This window comes from Coptis chinensis, chromosome 7 (assembly GCF_015680905.1).
Source record: "Coptis chinensis isolate HL-2020 chromosome 7, ASM1568090v1, whole genome shotgun sequence".
NCBI lineage: Eukaryota > Viridiplantae > Streptophyta > Magnoliopsida > Ranunculales > Ranunculaceae > Coptis > Coptis chinensis.
In genome coordinates, this window is record NC_141462.1 from 39280716 (window position 1) to 39287305 (window position 6590).

Consider the following 6590-nt stretch of genomic DNA (forward strand, 5'->3'; position numbering starts at 1 on the left):
TATTAGTGTCATTGTATTTGTTAATCTTGCTTCATCCCACTTAAGATCATAGTTCACGATTTCAAAATTGTCAGTATTCTAACAGTTCCAAAAAACCAGAATTCTGACATAAGCTGTGGTACTTTGGCCAACCAGTACACCAGCCCAACTTCAAAATCACGCACAATCAGGCCATGCACCAAAGATATAGACTTCACATATAGCAGTAAGAAACTAATCACATTCAAAAGTAGTATAATATAACAATGAGCTAAATAACTAACATAGTGAGCTAACTACTACCCATTGCAAAGTAAATTGGATGGTATGACAACCGACCTGTCCAAGAAGCAGATCACGTACATACACACCCATAGTCGTCAGTCTACCATTTGATCCTGGAGCGAATTCCTGGTGAAAACCATAATTGTAAGCTCGTAAGAAACACCACTAAAGCAAGAATAGAGCATCTAAAATACATGTTGAGCCAATAAATACCTTCCCTTTGACATTGAGCTCAAACTTGCCCCATACCTCGTGTATGACACTTTCTACCCATGTTAGACTCGTGTCTATCTCATTAAAAAGCAAACACATGCTATTTATAAACAATGAAACGGAATAAACAATACCTCGTCATCTTTGACATAATGCTCAAACCAGCCCCATAATGTTTTTGGGTCTGCAACATATATCGCAAGTAGAGAAATCCGACCTGCAATCAACATATCAGTTTTTGTCCAGATAAGCAACATACAGATGTGAAAAAATAATACACTTTACAACATAAAATTAGATAAATAACATATTGAAAAGTCAACAACAGAAAAGCTCAAAACTAAGAAGACACTCCAGTTATAATGGACAGCAATGACAAGACAAAAAAACACGGAAATGGGTTATAAGGAACCATATGATATAAATGGTTATAGTCTAAAATGTAAAAACATAAACAATAGGCCTATGCTGCAGGTAGAGGCGGCATGTAAAGAGAACCATGAACTTAGGGTTCCTCTATTAATACCTCAGGAAAGATGTCCCAAAGTTTTTCTTGCTGCTGGTGAGAACAAAATCCTCAAAAAGGTATTCATGATTGACATACATTTATCAGAAACCATTAAGTTGTGGAACAACTAATTGGTGCGAGTTACTGCCTACTTGAGATGTTTAGTATGTACTAATGACAATAAGTTCATCTATAGAATTTTGAAAACTAAACGCGAATGAATTGTCATGTACTGACGTGCTGCAATAGAGTGGTATTCTATAAGAAATGAAAATGTGCTTTTCAAGAATGAGGAATTAAGTACAACAAAAGGTTGCAGATAAAATGCTATCTACATAATCAAAGAATTAACAAAGAAGTAGTGATATTACATACGATATTACATACTTACAACTCTGATATAAGGGGAATCATCGTGCTTTAGAAGCCCATGCATATGTTTAACAATGAGCTTCATTGTAAAGAACTTGTATAGAAGGCAAAACGCAGTTTAAGGACCTCTACAGTTTCCAGTCATCCAAGGCTCCACATGATCAACTTGATTATAGATCTCATCTATAACCTCATGATAAGTCTTAAGTTTGTAAAGCTCCTTAAAATAATCAGAAGAAAGAATGTTCATGCACAGGACCTTCTCCAGTAAAGAATCAATTGGTTTCCTCAAAGTTTGTACCTCCATATCTCAGGCGAAGTTAGGCTAAGCACAGGTGTGAAATTACAACTAGTGAAATTGACTTCCACAAGAATCAGTTATAGCTAACTGTAATGGCATATCCCTCATACCAAACATAGGTGAACACTAATGCTCGTTATATAATCCTTATGCCTAATACAGCATCCAAGTTCTGAACACAACGCTACAAACCTATAAAAATCAAAATCAAAACAACCAATAAAATAAAAATGTAATTATCACCAATCACATCACCAATGAAAAGAGAATAAGAACAAGGGGCCATTTGAATTCTTGTCATATAATTCAAGAGTTGATTGTATAAGATAAATAGCTCTTAATCATATAACAATGAAACCAACCTATTATCTGAAGATTGAATTCACTAGAAAAAAAAACTAGTAAAAAAATAATAAGTAACAAAATTTCAATAACCTGCCTGTGTCCGTCAAAGGAAGAGAGAAAAAGCTATGTAGCAGTCACAACCTAGGAAATCAAACATAAACAAAAATAGTTTATAAGGAAAACTGAATCTTAGATAACCAAAAACTATTTAATTAATACCGAAATTCTTTCGATTTTTTATTAGCCAACTGAACCCCAAACCAACGAAATAACCCAATTGATCAAGAAGCGTAAATTTAGAGTCCAATCTTACAGTTTCAATACAAAGCTTAATTTCCCCAAATTTATCAGCAAGTGAACCAAATAAACCTAACTTGAACAGTTCGATCATGGAGCACAATTAAAAAAAAAAACCTTAGAAATTCGCTAGATGCGGTTTGGGTAGAAGAAAAGAAAAAAAAAAACGTACCTGGTTTATTTCCTTCTTCGTCGGCTAGGGTTTGACAGAGGAGATGGGGGAAGTGTTCGATGGAGGCTTGAAGAGAGAGACGAGAAGAGGAAATCATCGGGCACAATTTTTTTCTATTTAATTTAATGTTGTCCATTAGTTCTGAATATACCTTTCTGGTCATTATTTTAGTTGTTTGCTAACGGACACAATTGTTACCAAACATTAAAATACTAGCTTTGATAATAGTTAGAAAAATCAATTGAAATATACTAACAGATACCAACAAACCTCACAGTTATGTCCGTTAGAAAGGTAGTAACGGATATATTCATTACAAATGAAAATTTTGCTCTGTTACAAAATGGCCCTTATGGTGTAGTATGTTGAATGTCTCCCTCAGGCCCTCTAAGTGCTCTCCCTCCAACATGCTCTTTTCCACCATGTCATCTATGTATATTTCAATTCCCTTTCGAATCTTGCTCTCGAACATTTTTTCTCCCAACCGCTGGAAGGTGGCCCCAGCGTTCTTCAACCCAAACGGCATCCTTGTATAACAATATGTAGCACCCTTCACCACAAAGGATGTTTTTTCCTTATCCGGCCCATACATCGCGAACTGATTGTATCCCATAGAAGCATCCATAAACAAAAATATTTTGAATCCCTTCGTTCTATCTACTAACTCATCCACTCGCGACATGGGGTAACTATCTTTAGAACACTCTAAGTTGATGTCTATGAAATCGATGCACATACGGACCTTGCCATTTTTCTTGGGTACTGCAACGACGTTCAGTGTTCTAAAAAATGCTAGGCGGTGGGAGAGCGCCTAGCGCTTAGGCCTTCTAGGCAGTGCCTAGACTGGCTAAGCGCTAGGCGGATTTTTTTAATTATTATTTATTTATTTAAATATATATATAAATAAATAAAGTTAACTTTATATACTTTTTAAAAATACATATTAGTAATCCAACCACAAAAGTTAAGTAAAATCATAGCATGTCTCCTAACGCCATAACTTAAACAAAATGACATAAGATCATAATAATCCAAATAAACATACAAAAAGATAACATTATGACTTTTGAACTACTCCACTAGGCCTACAATTCTTCCTCTCCATATCTTTCCACCACTCTCTCTCCATCAGATTCAAACTCATACTCTTCATCTCTCTCATCCTCGCTCTCCTCATCCGACATAAAATCTTCTTCATGAAGCTCTCTAACATTATTCGCTCTTGATGATTCTCCAACCATACCACCTGTAAATCCTAAACTGGGATCAAATTCTTCATCATCCCCACCATGAACAATCCATCCTTGTGCCTTACTAGCTTCACTAGCAAGTAATACATCTACCTCTTCTTCTTTTTCTTTCCTATTCTTGTCGATGAATTTGGCATTAAATTGGGCATAGACTAGATGTTCCAACCTTGCTGCATCAAGTCTATTCCTTTTCTTTGTATGAATCTACACAAAAGAAAATGGAAGTTAAAATACTATTAGTACTCTGACTCTCTTAGTTTTATTTATTTAACCACTTACTACAAACTTTCTGGTTAGTACTTACCCCCTCAAAAGCGCTCCAATTTCTCTCGCATCCCGATGAACTTGTAGTCAGTGAGAGGATCCTTGAAGCCATTCTTTGCAAGTTTGGAGTATGATTGTCATAGTTAGACCATCATCCAACTAGTAAATAGATAAGGCAATAAACACAAATATAAATAGTGTTAGTGTGTTACTTAGTATTAAATAGTATCAGGTGGAATGGAAATGAGTAACTCTGGATCATACTTATCATCATTCTTGGCGCATCCCGCAGCGGCCAAGGGTCTACCAAATGCACTTATTTTTTCTTATACACCAACAACTCATCATTTGTGACTTTATTTTGCATATCAAGTCACCATGGAAGAAGTGCTCCTCTATACAAAGAAAAATCTCATTCATGACAATTGGATCCTTTCCTATATCTTGATCTTTGAAGTAGTAATAAGGATTCAAAAGGTATACGTGTCATGGCAAATGTAATGGATTGTCAAGCCGACCAACGCCTTTTTCTTCGATAATATCTATGACTGGATTGTAGTTAGCCGCCACATTTTTGAATGTTTCTTTGATATCTTTCTCTGCTTGCTTTAGTTCACCATGTAAAAAGCCCATAGATGGCTTATCTCCATCAACAATGCGAAGCACTTTCACTAAAGGAGCAAACACTTTCAAGCATAGTGTTACCCCATTCCAAAAAGCCATACTTAACACGGTGGAATATGCCATTTTCCCCTTTGCAGTCTTGGACCATTTGCACTCCCCCCATTTGCACTCCCCCCATTCATCACTAGTAAACATAGTTTTCAACTTCTCTTTTTTATCCATCAAACTTTGCAAAGTCAGGAAAGAAGTTGCAAATCTAGTAACTCCCGGCCTCACTATGTCTCTTTTTTTTTTGTAGCTTTTCTCATCATCGGCAATGTTTTATGATGTGAATAAATGAAGATAGTGAATGCCTTTGACTTATCAATCACTTCTTTGAACCTTGGTAGCTTTCCAATCCCTTCAAGCATAAGGTTCAATGTGTGAGTGGCACATGAACTCCAAAACAAATGTGGTCTCTTGTTCCTTAGTAAAACCGTCGCAACCATATTGTTCGAAGTATTGCCGGTCACAACTTGAACTACATTTTTTTTCCCCAATTTCTTCAATACACTATCAACATAAGAAAAAATAAATTCTCCAGTGTGTGACGCCTCTGAAACTTCCTTAGAAGAAAGGAAAGTTGTGCCTAGCTTGCAATTGACACATAAATTCATGATGCTCCTTCTTTTTCGATCGGACCACGCGTCCGTCATAATAGAACACCCACTAGTAGCCCATTCGTTTTTTTTGCTTCTCAAGTGAACTTTTGGTTCGCTCATATTCTTCCTTTAACAATGGCTCCCTCAACTGGTATTGGCTTGGAGGTAGGTAACCTAGGCCAAAGTGACCAACCGCTTCAACAAATCTTTTGAAGTTATCATTGTCAATAGCATGAAAAGCAATACTGGTTTCATACACCCATCGAGACAAATATTGATGCACGCTATGAGTTCTTTCCTTCCAAAGTGCATCATTAATATTTTGTTGGCGCATCTTTTTCCTTTCATCAATTGAGGAATCAGGAGTGATAGTGGATGCAAACTTATCCATAGGCCCTAGAGTATGTGGCCTCTTCCTCGACACCACCTCGTCATCTTCTTCATCAATAATTTGAACTTCTGCTTTTACTTCTGCAATGTGCTTGTCTTTCTTACCCTTCTTAACTTTTTCTCCTTCTAGTGCAGCTTTACACTTGGCTTTATCTTCGTCATTAGACTTTGGACATATTGTTACTTGTTCCTTAATGTTCGCAATGTGTAGCTTCATTCGATAAATGCCCCCACTAATTTCATTATTGCACAACTTACATTTTAACTTATCCTTGTTGTTTGTATCTCTCAACATCCCATACTCCCAACCAACATCGTCGGAATCACATTTCAAAGGATCGGATTCAGATTCGGGCACGGCATTAGATGCCGCAGAAGAAGCAACATTACCAACCATTGAACTGAAAATATCACATCATCATACAACAATTAATAACCCAAAAAGACAATTCAACCATGTAAGTTACTAGAACAGTCGAACAAAATATATGAAATAGCTAAATGAGTTATCATTCATTCACTTAATTTTCTCCAAGAACACACTAGCTTATAGTTTCTAGGCATATAAAATACATGAACCTACTAGATACTATACTTATATTAATTAGGATGACATAAATATTCTAGAAGAGTACACAATAAAACATGGCATTAGTTTTAACTTTTAACATTGATGCGTGTTGTGGTTAACAGGGGAAGGACTCATTCAAAAGGTGGAAGCTCATAAAATCTTCTTTCTTTATACATCTATAGTTTAATCCGTTATAATTTCCCACAACTCTACAACTGCTAACTCGAAGACATAAAATCGAACTTTGTATACATAAGTGGTGTATGAAGTATAATTAAGATTAAAGAATCCCTCTATGGGTACTCAAAGCCTCTTCAGCCTGGCATCGAATTAGATCTCCAACTCCAAATAATTCTTACAGGACAACACAAGCTCCTG

The 6590-nt window shown here is 36.1% G+C and overlaps 2 pseudogenes; both read right to left on the minus strand.

The window, feature by feature from the left end:
- Positions 1-156: 156 nt before the first annotated feature.
- LOC147487474 (pre-mRNA splicing factor SR-like 1) lies at positions 157-1664 on the minus strand (annotated as a pseudogene).
- A 1893-nt stretch (positions 1665-3557) lies between these two features.
- On the minus strand, positions 3558-6024 carry LOC147487475 (uncharacterized; annotated as a pseudogene).
- Positions 6025-6590: the final 566 nt, after the last annotated feature.